A 22,808-nucleotide genomic window follows, 5' to 3' on the forward strand; every position below is an offset into this window, starting at 1 on the left:
AGACAAGGATCTCACGGAACTTACATCATCTACAGATAAAGACAACAAACACCCAAAAGGAACATATATAATATGTTAGACATTGATAAGTCATGGAGAAAAATAAAACAAGGATAGAGATACAAAACGTTGGAGGATGGTAAAAATTTTAAATAAGAGGTCTTATAAACTTGACCTAAGCCATTTTGGATGTGCTCAATTCTAAGGGTTTTTTTTTTTTTTTTTGGTAGACGGTGGTAGCCGCTGAGAAGTTAGAGGTAGGTGGGTGTTAGCCACTCCCCCATAATGTCACTGTCAGGAAATAATCAAAGTACAGCTCAAACCAGATTCTGCTTATGACTTTTATTAACCAAATACTTATTAGCAAAGCAGGCCTAAAATTGTTCATAAAACCTGTTCTGAATTCCCATCGACCTTTCATATTTCCCAGGTTCTGTGCCTCTAGTCAGTCTCATGCACCATGAATCCTTCCAGACCAACATCTGGATGTGGGACAGAGTAGGGATCGAGTGTCTCGTGATGGGTACAGGTTACAAGCCTTGTTGGATTCTTACCCTTTTAGGTAAGCATGGGGAGTGCCTAAGTCCCTAAATGATTGCAGCCAATTACTGGAGCCAATCCCACCCCCCCAAAATTTTAATTTTACTAAGAAAGCAATCCTTCACTTTTGTTGTGGTTCTCCACTTGTTGCTGGTTTCACCGACAAAGACTTATCTTCTGAATTTAGCGTGCTAATCAGCAGAGTGTTGGTTGTGGCTTGAGATGGGGGTAACGGAAACTCTGGGAGCAGCATCCTTAGAGCATGGCCTTTGCTGGGAGAATACCAGCTGAGTATTCCTGGACTGTGCATTCTTTTTTTTTTTTTTAGTTGAAGGATAGTTGATTTACAATGTTATATTCATTTTAGGTATACAACACAGTGATTCAAGATTTTTATAGATTATTCTCCATTTCATAGTACTATAAAATATTGTCTATATTCCCTGTGCTGTACATTACACTCTTGTAGCTTATTTATTTTATACCCAGTAGTTTGTACCTTTGACTCCCCTTCCCCTATCTTGCCCCTCCCCCACCCTGAACTGCACATTCCTGATGGCGCGCGTTAACTGTCTCTAGAAATAAAACTGAAATGAGGTGGCACGTACATAATACCCCACTGACTATACTGAATTTTAAAGTAAATTACAAATATTGTAACAGGTGTCCAGGGAAGACCTCACTGGGAAAGGGACATCTCAAAAGACTTGAAGGTGGTGGAGGAGTGACCCAAGCATGCTCTGGGAAGCCTTCTAGGCTGAAGGAATAGTAAGTGACCAAGAAGGGGGGGATGGTGCCAGGAAGGTCATAGAGTCAGATCCCGTGGAGCCTTGCAGGCCATTGTAAGTGAGATGGGAGCCATGGAGAGTTTCGCACGGAAGAGTGACATGATCTGGCTTAGGGTTTCATGGGATCAATCAGGTCACCTTGTGGAGAATAGATTGATGGGGACAAAAACCAAAGCAAGGAAACCAGTTAAGGATCCATGAAATAGTCCAGGTGAGACTGGCCAGGGTAGTGAGAAGTGCTCACATTCTGCACGTACATTGAAGGCAGAGCAGTTGGCTGTGGTGATGGATTGGAGGTGGGGTGGGTGAGGAAGAAAGAACTCAACGTTGACTTAAGCTGTTTGGACTGAGCAACCGGAAGGCTGGAGTTGCAGTTCACTGAGGTGGGGAAGAGGGTAGGAGAAGAAGGTGTTGGGGGCGGGTGGGTAGATCAGGATTTCAATTTAGCGAGTCTGAATGGTGAAGAGGTGACGTGGCGTACACAGTTGGATATCGGAGCCTTACGTTCCAGAGCGAAGGTTAAGCAAGAGTCATACATTTGGGAGTAATCGACACAGAGATGGTGCTTAAAGACATGACTCTGGACGAGGAACCCCGGAAAGCAAGATAGAAAGTAGATAGAAAAGACAAGAGGTCCCAGGACCGAGCTCTAAGACCCTCCAACATGAAGAGATCAGAGGGGCCGGGAAGAATTAGCACAGACTTCTGAGAAGGAGCCACCAGTGAGATGGGGAGGGTCGACCAGCTGTGACGATGAGGACAGAGATATGACCCCTGGGTTTAAAAGCATGGAGGTCACTGCGGCCCTTGATGAGAAGTAGGGCAGGCAAGCGGTTGGTTGGAGTGGATTCAAGAGAGAACCACATGAGCACAACTGGAGACGTGAATATAAACCACTCTTCCAATCAACATTACTGAATAGGGCCAGAGAACGATGGGAGGTAAGTCCCTTTAGGGTGCTGTTTGCATTAGGCCAATCCCATATTTCTTGATCATCTACCACATGTTAGGGATGGGTTTGAAATGAACAAAGCTAGAGCCACACGTCTTCCTGGGAGCCACCACCCAGCAGAGGAAATTCAGCCACAAACAGTGACAGCATTCTACTAACGGGATTTTACCAAGTGCTACGGGTACAGAAAAAGCCAGGGACAAACTGTGGGGAAGTTCAGGGAAGCAGTGTCCCATGTTCTTGAAGGAACAGTGGTGTTGGTGTCCCATAGAGTCAGGGAAGGAAGTTCTTCACAGCAGAAGGAAGAGTGTTGTCAAGACGTGAGTATGGGGTGCCTGGAGTGTGTGCAGCACGGGTTTTGGGGGCTGAGTCTGTGAAGGAGGTAACCTGCCTTGGTAACCACCTGGTGTGGAATTTGAACTTGTATTCCCTAGGCAACAGGGAACCCTGAGAGTTTTTTGGGGTTTTTTGGTTTTTTTTGCAGTATGCGGGCCTCTCACTGTTGTGGCCTCTCCCGTTGCGGAGCACAGGCTCCAGACGCGCAGGCTCAGCAGCCGTGGCTCACGGGCCCAGCCGCTCCGCGGCACGTGGGATCTTCCCGGACCGGGGCACGAACCCGTGTCCCCTGCATCGTCAGGCGGACTCTCAACCACTGCGCCACCAGGGAAGCCCTCCCTGAGAGTTTTTGACTCTTGCAGTGACAGGATCTCATCTGTGTTTGGGTAAGATACCTCTAGGGTTTTAGGAGTAGAGCTTGGAGGCAGGGAGACTAGCAAGGTGTTTTTGCAGCAGACTAGGCAAGAGACAGAGGGGCCCAGATTAGGGCAATGCCGTGAGGAGGTGCAGGAGGGCGTGAAGGCAGAGAAAGCCGCAGAATGGAGTGATGGCCCTGGATAGGACTCGGGCAGAGGGAGGTGTCACCGACTCAGAGTTTGTGGCTCAAACCCGGCAGATGCGTTGATGAAGTTCTTGGTCTCCATGGTACCTAACACGTCATAGACGCATGAAAAATGTTCCTTGGTTGTTGAACTTAAATATGAAAAACGTAAAGAGAGTTTTAAAATCAGTTTGTAGGAAATCATCCCCCCCATAATGTCCAAGTTCATGGAGACTGTGGGCAGATGTTAGGTGTAACCGGCAACCACAAGAGGCCTTCCGCTGAGCTGGGCACTCACCATCTCTCAGAGGGGCAGAGAGAACCACGTGGATGAGTAACCTGAACAAAACCTATTGACAATATGTGATATAAAGCTGTATATTGAGTGATTCAGATGAGACGTACTGCAGGAGTCTGGAGAAGAAAAAGACCCCCTGAGACACCCAGTTAGGCCCTGGAGGGTAGGCGGGCTTAGGACAGGGCTGATAATAATTATAAATATCTGTCAAGCAGTTGCCGGTGCCAGGAGTTGTTCCAGGATTCACTGCTCATCCAGTGAATCCACACAGCGGGCCTTTGTGGTGGGAGCTGTGACTACGCCCAATTTACAGATGAGGACAGCAAGGCCCGCAGAACCCAGGGCGCTTTCTGGAGGTTCTCTGGTGAGAACTCACAAGCCGCAGAGCCAGGACTGTGACCCAGGTGGCTGGTTTCAGAGTCCTACTCTGGACCCTTTTCCTTACTGTGCCCTGGTGCGCACAGGTAGAGGGGGACAAAGAGACCCCCTAAGCGGGGCTCAAGAGTGAGTTTGGGGTGCAGTGAGCCTCCTTGACTGGCCCAGAGGAGCCATGCTGGGCCAAGCAGGCAGGGGGGCAACTTTGACGACTGCTCCCCTAGCCCTGGACAGTTGATTGCCAAGGGGAGGCCCTTTCTAAGCATAGAGACCACGGGAGAAGCAGCAGGGAGGAAGCCGACAGGGGCTGCAGTTAGGAACTCCATCCCCAGACCCCAAACACCAGCAAGGATGATTGATACCAGGCTTGGCAAACAGGGCAGCGCAGGAGGGGCCGGGATGGGATCGACCCCATGCGAAGGGCGTCTCCAAGGAGACTCAGCAGCGTTAGGGTCCGTCAGCCCGGCTGGGTGGAGTTGGGGTCCCGTTCAGTGCCTGGGGGGCTTGAGCTAAGTGAGAGTTTGTCTCCCAAGCTCAGTGAATGTAGCTGTTTCAGCCACAAGGTTTTTCCCCTCCTTTTCATCACACCCTCTGGGGTTGCAGGAAGAAAAGCAGCCCAGGAGTAGGGCTCGGTGTAGCAAACCTCAGACCCCCGCCTCCCTCCGTCTCCTGCCTCTTACATAACCGTCCTGCTCTCCTTCTGGCCAGCTTGCTTCAGCCCAGGGCTCCCGTGCGTCTGTTCGTGCGTATCTGCTGCGAGCCGCTGCCCAGAGGGACCACCAGGCCCGCGTCACAGCCTCTACAGCTCAGCGCTGAAGGCCGAAGGCCGAGCTCTTGACTCATCCCGGCCCCGAGCCTGCAGAGCAGCTGGCCGGCTGCCTGGCCCCGTCACTTGGCTGCCTTCAGTGGCCTTTCTAGTCCCTCTCCACAGGCAGCCCAGCCACGGAGGGAGAGGATCCCAAACTAGTTTTGCAAAGAAGGCGACATAGCGATACCCATTCAAGCTACAAATACTTCACGTCTCCTGAAGTATTCGAAGTATGCGGGGCCAGGTGCTGCCCCAAAGGCCGAGCTGTAAACAAAACAAAGGAGAGGCTCTGCGCTCGGAGATTTCCCATTTTAGCAGATGAATGAGTGAGGTCAAGTAGCTTCTTGAGAATTCCAGCCTTAAGCTGACCCTGCCCCGCTGGACACCCCGTCGTCCTGTGTCCTGTGGCTCCTGCGTCCTCCTCTCCCGGCCGTGTCCAGCCTCCTGGTCCTGCTCACCTTGACGGTCCGCCCAGACGCAGGACCGAGGGCCTCTTCCGCCCCCATAAGCTCCCATCATGGCCTCCAAAAGACACCGAAGGCTTCCCTAAGGTCCTGTGTGGGGCACGGCCAGCTGGAGACAGAGGTGACGCAGAAAGCTCATCCCACTGATTGTTCAGGGAAAACTCCCCTCAACCTGATTTAGGTTAATCCAAACTGGGGGGTCCTGGGAAACTCATGTTTCTGAGCATCACGTGGATTTGGGGCAAGGTACATTCTGGAATCGACATTATCCACTTCCTGTGCTTACTATTTGAGGTCCAAGCTGGGAGACTGCAGGGGAGGGGACTTGGGGGAAGCTGAGCGGTGGCTGGTGCCTTTGGGCACAGTGTGCTATGATGCTCTGTAACATGATGTTACTTGGAAACTGCCCAGTGGCAGATGACGGTGGAACTAGGCCAAGCATCTCACCTGCCCAGTATTTCCTCTTTGGCCACAGCTCCGTGATTTTCCTTTGGGGAAATAAGCTTTCCCTCAATCGTGGTGGGATTGTCAATCAAGCTGCCTGTCTGCGATGGACACATCAAGGTGGCATCTCAGATCCTCTTTCTCTTGAGCAGACATGAGATCAGCGGCATGGATTTGTTCCAGGGGGCCTGTCGATATGACTCTGTTACTCAGATCCCAAATGGCCCTGGTTCCTGCCCTGCTGCTTGATTATGCAATTCTTTCTCCTATTCCAGGAACTACCCTGTATCTTCCAATACATTCGTTTTCTTGCTTAGATTATCCAGAGCTGTTTTCTGTTGCTCGCAACCTTAGAACTTGGAGTGATAGGAAGGGTGATCTGCAGCTGTCCCTGGACCTGATCCTGCACAGGGACAGGTTGACATAGAACCGGTCAGGCTCACAGGGTCCTCAGAGCCCTGCTTTCCTCGGTGGCGGCAGAGAGAGGAGGCGGCAGCTGGCAGAGAGAGGAAGGGGCAGCTGGCAGAGCCCCTCAGCTGCACTGGGATGGCCATCGAATGACTCCCATCCCTCTGCTGCATGCTCAACATGGCCTTGAAGAAAACGCCTTCATATTTTGGACTGTGGTTTCCAGAACATTCTCTTTACCTTGCCCGTGTCCTGGGTGAAGAGGAGGGAGGTTCTCTCAGCATCTGCCCAGCACCCAGCCTGGCCTCCCAGCCCTGACCCCTCACCAGGCCAGGCTCCAAACCAGCTGTCTCCCTCCTCACCCTTCCCCTCTCTTCCAAATCAGCTCACCCAAGAGCCCTGGAGCTAGGTCAGTACTAGGAGATAAGGAGAGGGTACAGCGGAGAGGAAAGAACCAGAACTTTAAGTTTGACAAACGTATTGGCTGCAGCTCTGCCACCTGCAGGGATGTGGCCAGTTTTGCTTACTGTTGCATCTCCAAAGGCGGCTCCTACTAAGCGCTCAGTGGATGGTTGCTCTCAAATGAACCTGCTCCTAAGGAGGGTGGGCTCTCTGGGGGGCCCTCCCTTTCCCCCCTGTATGTCCAGGGGGCAGTATACACCCTGCCTCAATGCGTTCAAGTTGAGGCTGGTGGTGGGGCGGGGGACCATCTAAAAGGGATGTTTTAAGGGGATCCAAGTTCAAGATGGGAAGTTGGGCTAAATGAACTCTAAGATCCCTTCTATAACCTAGGGCTTGATTAGTCTATAGCTATTTTTTGCTTTTTAACTTAAAAAATATTCTTACCGTGAATTTTTCTAGCATACAGAAAAGTACACAAATAATACAATAATTGACAAACACATATGTAACAACCACCTGTCAAATTTAACCTCTTGCCATGTTTATTCCGGATACGAATGAACTCTCTGCAGATTTGTAGGGTTTTCTTTTTTAATTAAATATTTATTGAGGTATAATTTACATATAAAAAGTACACAGATTTTGAGTGTACCGTGTGGTAAGCTTTGGCAACTGTGTACATATGTGTAACGAGCACCCCAGACAAGATATAGAATTTTCTCTCATGTATTTTTTCCAGTCAATCCCCCCCTGCCAGAGGCAACCACTGTCCTGATTTCTCTCACCATAGATTAGTTTCGCCTGATCTAGAACTTTCCATAAATAGAATCGTACAGAATGAACTCTTTTGTGCCTGGCCTATTTTGCTCATCATAACATCTTTGGGATTTTTCCATGATGCTGCAAGTATCAGTAGCTCATTCCTTTTTATTTCTGAGTAATATTCCATTAGATGAAGACACCACAATGTATTCACCCGATAATGGACCTTCCGATAACATATTTATCCAAGATAAATGAAGACATATGTCCACAAAAAGAACTGTGTAAGTATATTCATAGCAGCTTTTCTCATAATAGCCCCAAACTGGAAACAACCCAAATGGGTGTTCTATTTTTATATGAGCATCTTTCCTCCTAGACAATGAGGACAGGATGCCTCCCTGATTCATCTGCGCACCCTCACAGCGGTTTGAACATAGTAGAGAATCAGTAAGTCTTTGCTGAATGGGTGGAAGGCAGAGGAATATGCAGCCTGATCTCCAAGCCTAGTTCAAGTGATGAGAAGTAAGGCCCATACCTGGTCAGCTCAACCGGGCATAAGATAGAATGTCAGCAGGGAAAATGTAGGGTTTTTTTTATCCCGGAGCCTCAGTGCTAAGTTCAGTTCCTGGCACAGGGTGGGTGTTCAGAATATATATGGTGAATAAATGAAAAGAAGTAAACACGCTGTTGAGTGTTGAAATCACTAGGCCCTCTTTCTTTTAGACTATCCTGTCTTCCACAGTAAACTTGCTTCCTAGGAAGACACACCCACCAGGGTACGGGGACGAAGGGACAGTGTAAGATAGAGAGAAAGGTCTAGAGGCAAGGTCTGGAGATAAGAATGAGGAGGTTAAGAGTTTCCAGAGTGAAGTTAAAATAAACTAGGTTCTAGCTCTTGCCCCCAAGCCCCATACTTTAGTTCTTTCATTTTTGTACCTGGTAGACCTAAGCACAGGAATCCACCAGTTTAAGAGTGAGAAATTCACCTGGAGATCCCCAGGGACCCACCATGTCTAGGATGCCCTGCCCCTCTCACTTTCCATTGCTGTTTCAGGCTCACACATTCATAAAGGCATCAAGCAAAGCCAGAGGATGGAGAGATTTTCCTTTACCCCAGCCGTGGGCTTCGACCGTTCACCTCTTCAGGAAACCAAACACTTGGCTGTGGATGGAAAGTTGATTTTACAAGGGATAGAAATGGTGGCCTTACTTCAGTGGGTTTGTTCCAAAGCAGGGATAAATATATTCCCTAAAGTTTCTAGGAAGTCATAGTGGGAAAAGGACCTAGGGTTCCAAACTCCTGAATCCTTCTGGTTCTGCATCTAGCTGTTTATAGGACCTCAGGTAAGCCTGTTTCCTCACCTGTACAACGAAAATGCTGGATTAGACAATCTCTAAGACCCCCCTTTTCCAGCTCCAAAACCTATGCTTCTAGCATCACAAGCTCAAGGGCTTGACCCCACCGGTCTCACCACTCCAAATGCACGGAAGGGAGAGTTTCACAGCGATCTCTTGCAGCAACCTCCCGTGTTTTGAAGATTCACACGAATGTTTTAAAGACTACAACTTACTGTTCATTCTTATTGAGGCGATTTTCCTGCTCACGATGTTTCCTTTTCGGGGTCCAGTTCGGAAATGCTCTCAGTCAACTGTCGGTGTAGACGGGAAAAAAAAGTCTGAAAGATTTTCTGCTTTATATCCTTGTGGGTAATACTCACAAACAAGGCCCCACTGCCTTCAGAGGATGGTGGAAGGATAGGAAATTCTCATCCTTCCAGGGCTAAAAATAAGCATTTGTTGACGATCTGGACAATCTGATTGCTGGAAACAGCAGCAGCCTGGAGTCTTACACCGCATGAAAGGGGAGGGTACGTTTCCCTGGCTGGGCCCAGGGACACCAGAATTAAAATAAAGTTGACCTTTTGGAAAGGAACACTGAGAAACTTGTGTCTGTGGTTTCTCCCTCCCACCGCACTCCCCTTTTTTATGGGCCCAGCGCTGAATTGTACATGAGGCGCCCGAAGTACGTACGCTTAAAGTGAACATCCTTTATTTCCTGTCAGGGCTTAAAGTGGCATACCCATTCAGCCTGACCTTTAAAGAAGTTACGTCATAAGGGGGATTTCTAGGGATTCACTTTATGGAAGATCCTGAAGATTAAAGACCGTTCAGTCAATGAAAAGGGTTTTTTCCTACTTGTTGACTGACAGAACCGTTGGTCTCAAATGGTTCTCTTTGTTCACTGACCTTCGTCCTTTCATTCTAGAGGCCGGGGGCTTTGGAGAAGATGGACTTGGCCCCAGATTCTGGCTTTGCCCCTCCCCCATCGGGGGACTGTTGCTGATGTACCAAAGCCAGGCTGACCATTGGGCAAATGGCAAGGCCCGCCTGGAAAGAAGGTGAGACTCTAGGGAGAATAGATAAGTGGGCTGGTGTCCTTTTCCCCATAGGTGTTCCCAGTGATAATGAAAGTCAGTCTCAGGCTAAATTCTGTCATTAAACTGCTGGACGAGCCCACTTTGTACACCTCATTTATGCCAGGGCCCTGGAGGCTGTGTCATATTTCTAACCCATGACATATTTGAGAATACATCACCCGTTCGTCTCATCAACAGAAATATTTCTAGGGGACTTCCCTGGTGGTCCAGTGGTTAAGACTCCCCGCTTCCACTGCAGGGGGCATGGGTTGTATCCCTGGTCAGGGAACTAAGATCCCACGTGCCACACGGCACTGCCAAAAAGAAAAAAAAAAAAAACAGAAGAAATCTTTCGAGCATCCCTTATGCTCATTCATAAAACCTTTAGTGCAGAGTCCCATGCTGTAATGTAAGTGCTAAATAACTACCTCTGAAGGTATTGATTCTTGATTAGGGCACTTGATCTGTTAACCACACTGGAGGGTTGGCTCCCGCTTTGTCCCTGAACACTTAGCTACGGCTCCGCATGGTACACATTACAGGGATCTTGTCCAAATGTCATACTGTTTCTACTGAAGTATTTCAAGAGAAATTACCATACAAGCAACGTGGCAGTGACCAAACCCAAGTCACTTAACCTCTCTAAGATTCAGCTTCCTCTTCTGTAAAATGGCAATGATAATACCCTCTAAGGGTTTGCTGTGAGGATTAAAGGCGATAAAATAAATGTGTATAAAACAAGCACATTGTGTGAGTGTGTGTGTGTGTGTGTGTACACAATAACTAGCACAAAGAGCTTCTAAACGTTAGTCCCCTTCCTTACCCTTTCCTCTTAAGGTATCCAAAGACTGAAAAGGGAGAAACTTGACAGGATAGAAAAAGAAAGCAGAGATACCAAAGAGTGGGCTTTATGGGGAAGTGGGAGAATTACTTAAGTTTAAAAAAAAGTGAAAATGTTCTTCTTTTAGAAATGTTCCCTTATAGAAAATAACAGACAAAGAGAAATTTAGCAAAAGAGGTAGACCAAGAAATTCTCCTTGAAGATATTTCCCCAAGAGTTTTTCGTCAAAGTTACTCCAGACGCCCATGACCTGAGACCCTCAGAGGATGCCATTACCCAGGAATAATGCATTTGATGAGGTTTCCTACCTCATGGTTTAGACAAGTCCAAGAGCCTTCAGGAAAGAAGGCTGATCTGGGGAAGGAGCCAGTGATCCCCGGACTGAATAGTGGGGATGGTCTGGCCCAACCCCTCCTACAGTCAGAATGTTGAGTGAGGGTGACTCAGATGATGAGGGGGTCGCGGGAGCCGACCGGCTGACAGCACTGGGGCTGGGAGGAGGTGGGTGAGCACGGAACCACCGGCTCCCAGGTCATCTAAGCCGGGCCTTGGCAGCGGCCAGCCCTGCTTGCACACAGCAGGCAGTGGAGGCTCAAGTGGTGAGGGGTCATTGTGAAATTCACAAAACCTCACCATCTGCTTAAGTTAACGGACTAGAACCTGGAACCTGAGTCAGTTACCTTGACATCTTTGGGAATTCTGTTGGTGCAGCTTAATAAGGGGTAGAGCTGAGTTGTGAATCCTGGTCGCTGCACCAGCTATGGGTCTGTAACCCACTCTCAGTGGCTGAAGATAAAAGGTCCAAGTATTTCACAACAGATCAAGTATATCATGAGTGCTAGATCTCTAGTAGGTTATTGAGGGTGGCTGGAAACATTTGGGATTATTGCCTTTGGGGCTGCCCGGCAACCTGGCCCTGGTGTCCTGTGAAACGTCCTTATCATACTACAAACAAAATGTCCGCCTTCTGCTCTTGGATGGGTCATGAGTCTGATCTAGCGCTTGCATTTGGGGGTATCACCCCTGGGCCCCTTCCTAAAAGGTACCTGATGGCCTCTCTGAGCTGGTCAGTTCCCTCATCAGCACATCAATGATCATCAAACCTTGTGGGGTAGATTACATAATAATGTTAACCCAGCTAAGAACCAGACACATTATTAGAAGCTTTCAGTAAATGAAATAAAGTGCTGCTTTAAAATGCTTTTTAATTATTACTTTACCTTTAAAAAAAATCTGCTTCTAAATTGAAATAATGTGTCATATGTTCATTTCACAATCAGAAAAATAAATGACCTCCTGTGCCTTCATATGGCAAAACGTGTCTGCTGGTGCCATTTGCTGGGAAGGACCCAACAGAACAGATTCCACCGTTCCATTTTGGCCACCCAAGTGACTTTATGGTTAGGTTACAAGGAGGTGGTTTCAGAAGCCTTTCTAATCATTATGACCTGTATACTGGCAGTCTTCACTATCACCCCACCAAGGATGTCAGAACGTGTGGCGAATCCACTGTAAATAAGTCTTGGATTCACAACTCAGCTCTACCCCTTATTAAGCTGTGTGACCTGGTTAAGCTACTCAACTTCTCTGAGCTTCATGCTCCTCCCATCCAAATAGGGGCTAATAAAATATACTTCCCAGGACTGTAGCATTTGGTGGTAGAAATGTGTGGCTTTCATAAACTGTTAGTTGCAGTTTGTTCAAGAACTTTTTTTTTTTAACTGATTTAAAAAATTTTGATAAGATCATGTCAGCTAGCTGGATAAGGCCTGTGGCCAGGACAGTTATTTAGAGATGAAGCTGTGTTTCTTAAGGTGGTGTATGGGCATAGGGAGGGGAAATAGCAGGAAATGAAACTGGGAGTGGTGAGCGGCTCCCACACCCTCTCTCTGACTTAACAGAGGTAAAGGCCTTCATGTCGTCCTGTCCAGAAGCACATTAAAACCTCTGACATCAGAACATCCACCCCCTACCAGCCAGGTATCCCGCCCTTTCCAGGGCCTGACCTGAGCCTACCTGGAGCATTCTTCATCCCTTGCCTTGCTTCCAGAAAGAGAATCTTATTTGTTGCAGAGGATTTGGAGGGCAATTCGATTTCCTTCTTTCCCTCCTTCCGTGAGGAATCCTAGATGATTCTTTAACTCTCCTTTACACCCCATACACCAATGGAGTTCATCATTTTACACACACACACCAATTTTCTGTCGCCTCTCGACTTCCCGTTTTCTCATTAAGTTGTGGGCTTTAGATGCACGGGGCTTTCAGAATTGGAGCCTAGCCCTGCCTCTTCAGCTGAATAAAACAAATGCTCCCAACCCAACTTGGATACTAGGGTCTGCTTCCTGTTTTGTTCCTGTTTATCTTTCTTTTCCGTGTCTCCGTCACTACCCAGTCCTTCACCACCTTGGAGAGGTTTTATCTGCCTGTCCAGTCCTTGTCTGGAGAAACAACAGAAACTACCACAGCCCACCAGCCAGCCTGCGTGGGGTGGACAGAAAGAAAATGAAGGCAATGTCCTCATAAAATGTCACAAGACAACATTTTCTCCTTTTCTGTTTGTTTTTAACTCAAATAAAGCCTTGTGTTATCTGGTCTTTGTGCCTCTGAAACCAGAGGTTATCTTCAGAATCTCTTTCATCACTTTGAACTTGACCCCAGGGGAAAATGATACAGCATCTAAATTCAGAGGAGTGTATTTGAGGTTGGGGGCTTATTTTATTTTTCCTTGTGGGTAGCAGTGTCTCTGACTCATTTGCTGTTTTTATTTTCCTCTGAGGAGTGACCAAAATCACAAATCTTCACGTCTGTCCCATAAAGCAGCTGGGGACAGTAGCAAAATGCTCGGAGCCTCCTTCCTCCCAGGCATCGGAAAGCAGCCGCATGCTACACAGGGAGGACCGACACGTGTCACCCCATGAGCTGGTTTGCACAACACGTGTGCTCTGGAGCACAGATGTCAGGGCTCCCACTGACTCATCGGACAGAAGCCCAGGTTTTGCTTTCCTACAAATGAAAATTGGTTTTCTGTGTGCATGTGTTTCATTATAAAAAGTTGACAATAAGGACATTCTGTAGATAAAGAAGAATTCCACGGCCACCCATAATTACCATTAACATTTCAGTGTGTGTTCTTCTAGTCTTTTCAGTATAAATATAATATATAAATAAATTTTTTTGAAAAAATTAAACCACACACATATGTGCCTATTTTTTTTTTAAGCCTGACCATAGAATCATACTATAAATGCCATTACTTTTTAAACTTACATGTTGGAGACATCTAACTATGTCAACATGTAAATTTGCAAGGTCGTTGTTTTCACACTGTTGTTTTTATTTTTTAAATTTATTTTATTTTTTTAATAAAAAAATTTTTTTAACACTATTGTTTTTAAATGGCTCCACAGTATTCCATTCTGTGGATATACCACAATATATTTAACTTATGTCTTTATTAAAAAAACAATTTTATTGGAGTATAGTGCTTTACAATGTTGTGTTAGTTTCTGCTGTACAGCAAAGTGAATCAGTTATACATTTACATATATCCACTCTTTTTTAGTTTCTTTTCCCATATAGACCATTACAGAGTACTGAGTAGAGTTCCCTGGGCTATACAGTAGGTCCTTATTAGTTATCTATTTTTTTTTTTGATGTGGACCTTTTTTTTTTTTTTTTTTTTTTGCGGTACGTGGGCCTCTCACTGTTGTGGCCTTTCCCGTTGCAGAGCACAGGCTCCGGGCGCACAGGCTCAGCGGCCATGGCTCACGGGCCCAGCCGCTCCGCGGCATGTGGGATCTTCCTGGACCGGGGCACGAACCCGTGTCCCCTGCATCAGCAGGCGGACTCTCAACCACTGCGCCACCAGGGAAGCCCGATGTGGACCATTTTTAAAGTCCTTATTGAATTTGTTACAATATTGCTTCTGTTTTATGTTTTGGGTTTTTGGCCACGAGGCATGCGGGGTCTTAGCTCCCTGACCGGGGATCGAACCCACACCCCCTGCATTGGAAGGTGAAGTCTTAACTACTGGACTGCCACGGAAGTCCCTATTAGTTATCTATTTTATATTTAGTGGAGTGTGTAAGTCAATCCCAATCTCCCAATGTATTCCTGGCGCCCCCCCCCCACCCCCCGCTTCCTGGTAATCATAAGCTCGTTTTCTACATCTGTAACTCTATTTCTGTTTTGTAGATATAACATGTCTTATCCATGGTTTTTTCCAGTTTTTTTGCTGTTATAAATAATGTAAAGGTACATCTGTATACTTGTCAGGTTGTGTCGTAGAACAAACCTCCAGAAGTGGGATTGCTGGGCGTACCCTCATTCCTTATGCACCATATCCCTTATCACAAATTTCATCTCTTTTGGGACACTTTGTGTTTGTGTATATTTCCCAACTAATACAGAGGCCTGTTATATTGTGAGCAAAGCAAAGAAGAAAGAAGCAAATGCCTTGGATAAACTGCAAACGTGTCTTTCTTTCGTGGTCCACATTTAACTACTTGTCTTCCTAAAGATGCTTTCAAGGGCGCCATGCAGCCAGGTCCCAAGTATGTGAGGTAGGCGGGGGGCAGACAGCAGGCAGATGCGACAGGCCCTCGGATGGATGCTCTGCTTCCTTTTCCTGTGTCCACCCTTCTCCCTCAACATGCACATTGCTTTCCAGGACCTACAATGTCATGGTTCTGCATGCGGAACACTTTGTGTTCTGAATTTTCCTCTTCAAATTCCAGGAACGAAGAAGCATCGTGTGTTGATCAGCATTTCTGATTTCCCAACTGTGACTACCACATCGGTAAACTATCTGGTCTTGTCTACCCACTACTCTGATAGTCAGTGTTCTGTCCTACCTCTTAAAACCTGATACGTTGAGAATTGATCATTTGGGGCTGGACACGGTGGACGAGGGGAGCGCTGGGAGGGACGGGCATATTTGGAACCAGGGGAAGACCCTCCAGAGAGACCCTGTTTTCTTCTTGTTCCTGTTTCTCTCATCTATTGACTCTCTCTTTCGATCTGACAGGGGGCGTTGAGAGAGAGCACAGGGGGGAAAAGCTTCGACCTTCAAGTCACTCAGCAGCTCCAGTAAATGGCTGGAGATGGGCTTTGACCTTGTGGCTGGGAAAGTGGCCTGGAGCATCTCCATGGGAGGTCAGTGAAACTGTAAACATTGAATAAACAGAAAACCTGAGTCCACACCACTCCTGTGAGACAGACCATATCTGGGTTTCAGTTTAGTCTCTTTTTTTTTTTTACATCTTTATTGGAGTATAATTGCTTTACAATGGTGTGTTAGTTTCTGCTTTATAACAAAGTGAATCAGTTATACACATACATATGTTCCCATATCTCTTCCCTCTTGCGTCTCCCTCCCTCCCACACTCCCTATCCCACCCCTCTAGGTGGTCACAAAGCACCGAGCTCATCTCCCTGTGCTATGTGGCTGCTTCCCACTAGCTATCTACCTTACGTTTGGTAGTGTATATATGTCCATGCCACTCTCTCGCTTTGTCACAGCTTACCCTTCCCCCTCCCCATATCCTCAAGTCCATTCTCTAGCAGGTCTGTGTCTTTATTCCTGTCTTACCCCTAGGTTCTTCATGACATTTTTTTTCCTTAAATTCCATATATATGTGTTAGCATATGGTATTTGTCTTTCTCTTTCTGACTTACTTCACTCTGTATGACAGACTCTAGGTCTATCCACCTCATTACAAATAGCTCAATTTCGTTTCTTTTTATGGCTGAATAATATTCCATTGTATATATGTGCCACATCTTCTTTATCCATTCATCCGATGATGGACACTAAGGTTGTTTCCATGTCCTGGCTATTGTAAATAGAGCTGCAATGAACATTTTGGTACTTGACTCTTTGAATTATGGTTTTCTCAGGGTATATGCCCAGTAGTGGGATTGCTGGGGCATATGGTAGTTCAAGCAGTTTAGTCTCTTGATCTCCTCAGATTACTGATGAGAGGAGCAAATGGGATGACATTTATTTGCTTTGGAAATAAGTTAGAGCACCAATCAAATGCAATAAATTCAGGATTCAGGTCATCAGACTATCTCTAGTCCTTATCAACATAGATAATTAAAAAATTAACTATACAAGGGCACACAGCTGCTGGAACAATAACTTCTCACCACACATCATGGGCACCAAGCTATCTTGAGGGGCCAGCATAAAAATGTCTAGGTCTTGGTTACTTTGTTTGAAACAAAACTGTTCAATTTTTAAACTTCCCAATTCCTCCAATTTATCATATTCATAGATATCTTTCTTTAAAAATAAATAAATCCTTTTTCTCCAAAGCTAAGGTTGTGAGGTAGTAAAAGTGTAGGCAGGAGATGTGGGGTGGACTCTGTCCTCATTGAAAAGGTAGAGAAAGTGAAGTAAGAAAGTGCACAGTCCCTGATTTTAAGCCAGACGTTTCCCCCCTGAGCTGCTGGGCCCGGAGGTATTTGAGGATATAACCAGCGTCTTTTCCTATTGTTTTCCCAGAGCTAAAGGATTCGTGAGGATCAGCCTGGAGTGGAGGGGATTTATGAAAAGTTGGAGTGAGCTGAGAGGTGGGAAACCTCCCACATGCGGGGGACAGATGAGCTCTGAAGGTGCTGCTGGAACCCCTCATTCACCTCTGGCCAGAGACTCCTGTTCTGTGACTTCTCCCTGTGACACCACATCGGTTTGCTAAAACACATTGTATCTACTGTGTAGGTCTCTACCCCTGGCACCTATCTCTCTGCAGGAGCTCTGGGTAATGACAGCTGTCAACACCCCAGTTCCCACCGCCAGCAGCTGAGCAGTCAGAGCAGCTGGACCTGGGAGGGGACCACACCTGCGGTCCTGGCATCGGGAGGGGACGAGGCTGAGGGGAGGAGGGGGCAGGCACTTGGGGACTGCAGGCTGGGCTGTAGGGTGTGGGGTAAAGCTCAGCTGTGCTCTTCCAAACCCGAAGAGTCAACGTGGGCTTAGCTAATTAAGTCATCCATGAAAACCAAAGTCAGAAAGAGGGACTATGAGCTCTCAGATTCTAACCCAAGACCCATTTAAAGTCCTTTAGCGTTTCGTAGTCCCAGGGCCCAAAGAGAACAACTAGAGGGTTGTAAACTGTGCTTTGAAATGAAATGGACGGCTAGTTGAAGACCCTTCTGGGCTTGATGAGATTTTTGCCTAATGGCTTTTGCTCCCTACCCACTATCAACTGGAATGGGAGCCTGAGGCCTTTTAATTTTCATTAAAAAAAAGCATCCCAGGAGAAATGGTGTGCTGTGGGATGACCGTCTTAGAACTCTGGTTCTGCCCTTTAAGTCTGCGAGAACCTTGTGTGTGTGAGTGTGTGTGTGTGTGTGTGTGCGCGCGCGTGCGTGTGTATGTGTGTGTATGCGTATGTACGTCGGTATGTGCACACATCTGTGTGTGTATGTGTGTTTGTATCATGCTCTTTCCCCTTCTTCTCAACCTCTTGTAAACTCCAAGGAAGGCAGTTGGCTGGTTTTGTGACGTCAGTTAGTGGAAGTTCTAGAAGGTCCTGAGTTTGTTTCATAATGCCTGGATCTTTTTCATAACGCCACGATTAAGAATCCTAACACTGAAAGAATCTAAGTCTTCCTTCTTAAGTCTGCATTTGATAAATGTAGAAAGCTTTGGGGGGACTTTCAGAACTGGTTAAACCAAGTGTGCTAGGTCTCCTGGTAGGTGACTTACAAGGAAACGGGATTTAACAAACACAAGGAAAGTGTCTTACAAACAATTTGCCAAATGGCTCTCCTCCACCTGTCATAGTAGCTTGGCTTTGTGACTTATGGGTAAATTTCCTTGTACAACTCCCACTGGAGCTGCAGAGTCAGCGACACTGTGTCAGAGGAAAATCTAAATAAATCCTAGGCAAAGCGGACTTTTCAATCATGAAACTTCGTGGTGGCTTTAATCACGAGGAGGAAGCTCCAGGGCTTGGAAGGGTAGCATTTATGAATTAACCCACAAAGCCTGTGTAGGAAGCAGGACTCCCTTTTCACCACAAAACTCAGTGGAACCCAGTTCGAACACAACTTGTGGTTCAGTCTCTCTCCTTTGACTTGATGTAATTGTGCTTTTTCCAGCATGGGGATTAGAGGTACCGAAATAGTCTGCATGACACTGGCTTTTCTCAGGCTGCATAGATCACAACTGGGAAAAGGAAAATGCCAGACGTTTCTCAAGGCAAAATATTTTCTTCATTTTCCATATGGAAAGGTTGGGGATGGTTTTTCAACTCCTTCAAGGCAGATACGTTCTAATGGCTACTATCCTCTCGTGAAGAAAAATGGAGAGAATCCTCCACCGAGAGGAAGGAACACTTCCACGTTAAGGTCTCCGGCTCCGTTGCAGAATAATTATTTATTTTACGTTTGATGTTTCCAGGTCTGAAGTTGAGTATACAGTAAAGGCCCTCGATCGCAGGGGCTGTTGCAGTACCTACAGGAGGAGTCGGAGCAGGGGAAGGACAGACACAAGTGGGTTCAATGGACTCCAAGATTGTTCACAGATGGACTCGTGTAATTGTCCCTCTCTTATTTGTGATTCTGTTTAAATTGAAATAGATGAGAATGGTAAATATCCTTTCTTAGTCCAGTTGTGTAGACTATTGGCTAAAAGCCCGAGTTTTTCTTTAGAAAAACAAACAAACAAACTGGCAAGAGCGTTAAACCTGGAAGTCGGAGACCTGGCTTCTCTCTGGCTCCAGCTCTGCCATTGATTTCGTTTGTGACCCGCTTTGATCCTTGTTTTTTCCAATCTGTGAAATGGGGGTGAAGGGGAAGGGTTAGACTAGACCACTTTTAAAGATTCCTTCCACTCTCGATACGAAGCTATTATTTTCTTTTTTAGTCCTCTTTGGATTATACATGATCAACCCTGACCTCCTTTCTTGGAGGACTGGATAGGTGGTGGTGCAAATCAACTTTCTTTAGAAAATTCTTAATATAAACATCTTAGAAGAACATAGGTATAAAATGTTGATGTTTAACTCTGTCAGGGATTATTTACGTAAGTTTTAGGTATGTTAAAAGGTCTCCGACTGAATAGAACTTCAAAATCAATTCGGAATAAAAACTTGAATTTCTAAGCCATCATCTTAGCAGGTGAAGCTAAGTGCGTCCCTCTCACCATCTCCACATTTGCTCATGCCCTCTCTCTGGAAACTCTCTCCTTGGACTTGCCTCCTTCACATTCGGTTCCAGATGTCCCCTCCCCATTTCAGGGCTGTCTCTGACCACCTCTCTAAACCATGTCCTTCTCCCCCTCCACCACTTCATTCTGTTTTGTTCTCTTGCTAGCCCTCATCTCTATCTGAAGTTCTTTTACATTTTTAATTTGTTTGCTTGTTTCCTCTCTTCCTCCAAGAGAAGGAGAAATCTTGAGAGCCTAAACTTTGTCTTGTTCTCTGTTGCCCAAAGCCAAGTATAAAATTCTTAATAGGTCTTTGTTGAAGGAAGGAGCAAATCTCCACTCCTCTTTCCCCCAACATGTTCCTACCTCGCAAAACTTCTTGCCGTTCTTCAAACACACCATGCCATCACCTCCATGCTGTTTGCTCTGCCAAGAAGGCCCCCCTTTCTCTGTTGTAATTCTACCTACGCTTGAAGAACCAGCTCAAAAGCTGTCCTCCCTCCGGCACTGCACTGGGACCAAGCGCCTGGAGCTACTGTAGCTCTTACTGCCTTATGGTGACTTCCTTTATCCGTCTACCCTGTGAGTCAGAAGGGATCCCTGATGTCAGGGACCAAACCTCACTTACCTTGGTGCCCCAGGCTTAGCATGTGTCTGACCTAGTGGGAGCTGAGGGGTATTTGTGAATGGATGTGTGGACCAAGATTGTCACCTGCCATTTCAGTAAACAAAGGACGCTGAGGCCATCAAACCATCAGCCACTGCAGTGGCCCCTGATGGTACACCCTGAGGGGGATTCAAGATACAGAAAAACAGGTTGCCTGCCGCCAAGCCTTGAGCCTCTGCAGCTGCCCCCAATGGTGCGCCCTGAGGGAATTCAGGATAGAGAAAAACAGGATACTGGCCCTAGATAGTTCAGGTGAATATCAAAGGAATAATTTCAATAAACCTAGATTCTTACATCTTCCCATACACAGAAAAGCACGAAATTCATTAACTTGAGATGTCTGGTTTTCTTTAATTAGCAGTAATCTTTTGATGTTCTGACCACCTGTTTTTGTTTGTTGGCTTGTTTCTTTGTTTTACAATTGATATACTTGCTCATCCCTCACCTCTTTATAACAGCCTCTCCCGGGCTTAAGCCCTCAGTAAGTCCACTGAATAAAACATAATTCTCAATTTTTAGGTTGTGAATTTTTTTTCAGTTGACAAATGATTTCCTCCAAAGGTTTTGACTAATCAGACTTGTATCTGGAGCACAGCCTAGCAGATAGTTGACCTTTGAGAGGCTCTGTTTATTGACACTGTTGTGTTTCTGGAGGGGACCTGACTAGGGGAGACTCCTGTAATAACCAACTGAGAGTAAAAGATACTGTCCAACAAGAAGGTGAACGGGTGCTGCTGGCTGCCTTTTTGCTGAGGGACACCAGGCCCTCAAACAAGTGACAATCCCTATACCATGGTTTTTTTGGCCTTTTCTCAATCAAGTTGTGAAACAGATTCCCATGGTCACGTTTTCAAGTATTAGTCATCAGGGTGACAGATCCCCCTGAAATCCTGGAGAAAAGTGCAGAAAGGCATGTCAGCTTCACCCCTCTTCAGATACCATTTCCCAGGATCACTTGACCAAAATCTGGCTGGAAGAAGGGGAGGCCAGAAATGATCAGTTTCTTTTTGATCTGTTTCTGATTCTCTGGTGAGTTAGAGGTGATGACAAGCATGGCAACTCCCCTGTTAGCTGCAAGTTGCCCGCTAGGCGCTTAGTCATTTTTATTAAGAGTAGTTATCACAGGGCAAAACACCCCCACATGGCGCTGCTAACTTCCACTCATAGGGGATGTTACTGAAGAATTCTAGAGTGTGGAAGAGATATCCTAAACGTACACAGAGCCTGTCGTTCTGCCAGTGTCATGTGGAAAATAACACTAGCAGAACAACACAGCATTTATAACTATTTATTGATCGAAAAAATGAAAGTTTTTTCTGGTTTGCCAAGGGTGTGGAAAATAGGAAGCTCAGGATAATAACATTTAAGTAACCAGCCCAGCCTTTGTGATCAGTTTTTAAAGTCTTACATTCTGGGGGATTTGATGGAGGGTTTGATTAATGGAACAAGATTTCCTAGAGGGCTTGATGTTATGGTTTTGGTTTTTTTTAGATGTTTACATCTCTGGTGAATATTATCAAGGTTAATACAATTCCTCTTGGATTACTCTTTTGAATGTCTTCCTTATTGTGTGTGATCCCTCCTTCCTCTTCATGGCTCAGCCCCTTTTATGTATGTACTTCTGTTTCCATCTTATGTCATTATGTTTGTGTTTTATTTCTCCTGTTAATTTTAAACTCTTTAAGGGCAGGGCTTAGACCTTAGTTATCTCTACAGCTCCTGCATCACTCAGCACAGAGGTAAGAATTCAGTACGGTGAGGCAAATTCAGAATTTACTTATAGAGCCAAGTTCCCCTATGATCAAAAGCAAACAGAAAAAACAATCATGAGAGAGTGACTTATAAATCAGAATACCAAGTTATGGAAAGGGATTATGCTAACCTCCTTGGCAAACATTTCTTCTTCTTTCCTCTTCTGGTCACATACGCAGATTCTACTTTCTGCCCACCTTGTGGTTGGGTGAAGATGTGACTGGTTCTAGACATTGAGTTGTGAATAGAAATGATATGTCACTTGTGGGACAGGATTGTGACCAACCACCCCAGTTCCTGGAGACTGAGGGGTTTCCCAGGACATGGAACTTACAGTGTTAAACCAGGATAGTCACTGGAAAACCAGACCAATTTTCACTTTAGCTGGAGCATTTAACTGCTGGTTCAAGACCCTCTACAGCTCTCTCTCTTTTTCCTTCTGGCAGAGACTGGCAACACTCAGGTCATGGGAATTTCATCTTTCTAGATCCTTGAATCATACAATGAGCAGAATAGCTGTGAACCCATGATGGGCATGTAAGTGACAGCAATAAACAAAACTTAGATTGGAGAGTTTTTGTTATTGCAGCATAACCTAATTTATCCTGATTGATACATGGATACAAATAACAATTGAGTTCATATGCACTGGTGACTAAGTGCTTCTTTTTTTTTTTTCTTCTAATAGGAAAATTAGCTTAGGAAATTTTAAAAAACCACAAGGTGAAATCAAAAGCAGAGCAAAAGCAGTTGGATAGCCTTAATCTATGCTACATTTATCAGTCATTCTCTTGTCTTAAGAAGTATATATGCCAAGAAGACTTGGTCAGGTACTGTTTTGCACTAAAAGTAT

At 45.9% G+C, this 22,808-nt stretch overlaps 1 long non-coding RNA gene across 1 annotated transcript; it reads left to right on the forward strand.

Moving 5' to 3' along the window:
* The first annotated feature begins 8,056 nt into the window (after positions 1-8,056).
* On the forward strand, positions 8,057-17,730 carry LOC141277511 (uncharacterized). Its single transcript, XR_012329007.1, has 4 exons — positions 8,057-9,520; positions 15,116-15,177; positions 15,406-15,533; positions 16,888-17,730. It is a non-coding gene; the product is annotated as an uncharacterized lncRNA (long non-coding RNA).
* The last annotated feature ends 5,078 nt before the right edge of the window (positions 17,731-22,808 follow it).

The sequence above is a fragment of the Tursiops truncatus genome, chromosome 21 (genome assembly GCF_011762595.2).
Source record: "Tursiops truncatus isolate mTurTru1 chromosome 21, mTurTru1.mat.Y, whole genome shotgun sequence".
Lineage (NCBI taxonomy): Eukaryota > Metazoa > Chordata > Mammalia > Artiodactyla > Delphinidae > Tursiops > Tursiops truncatus.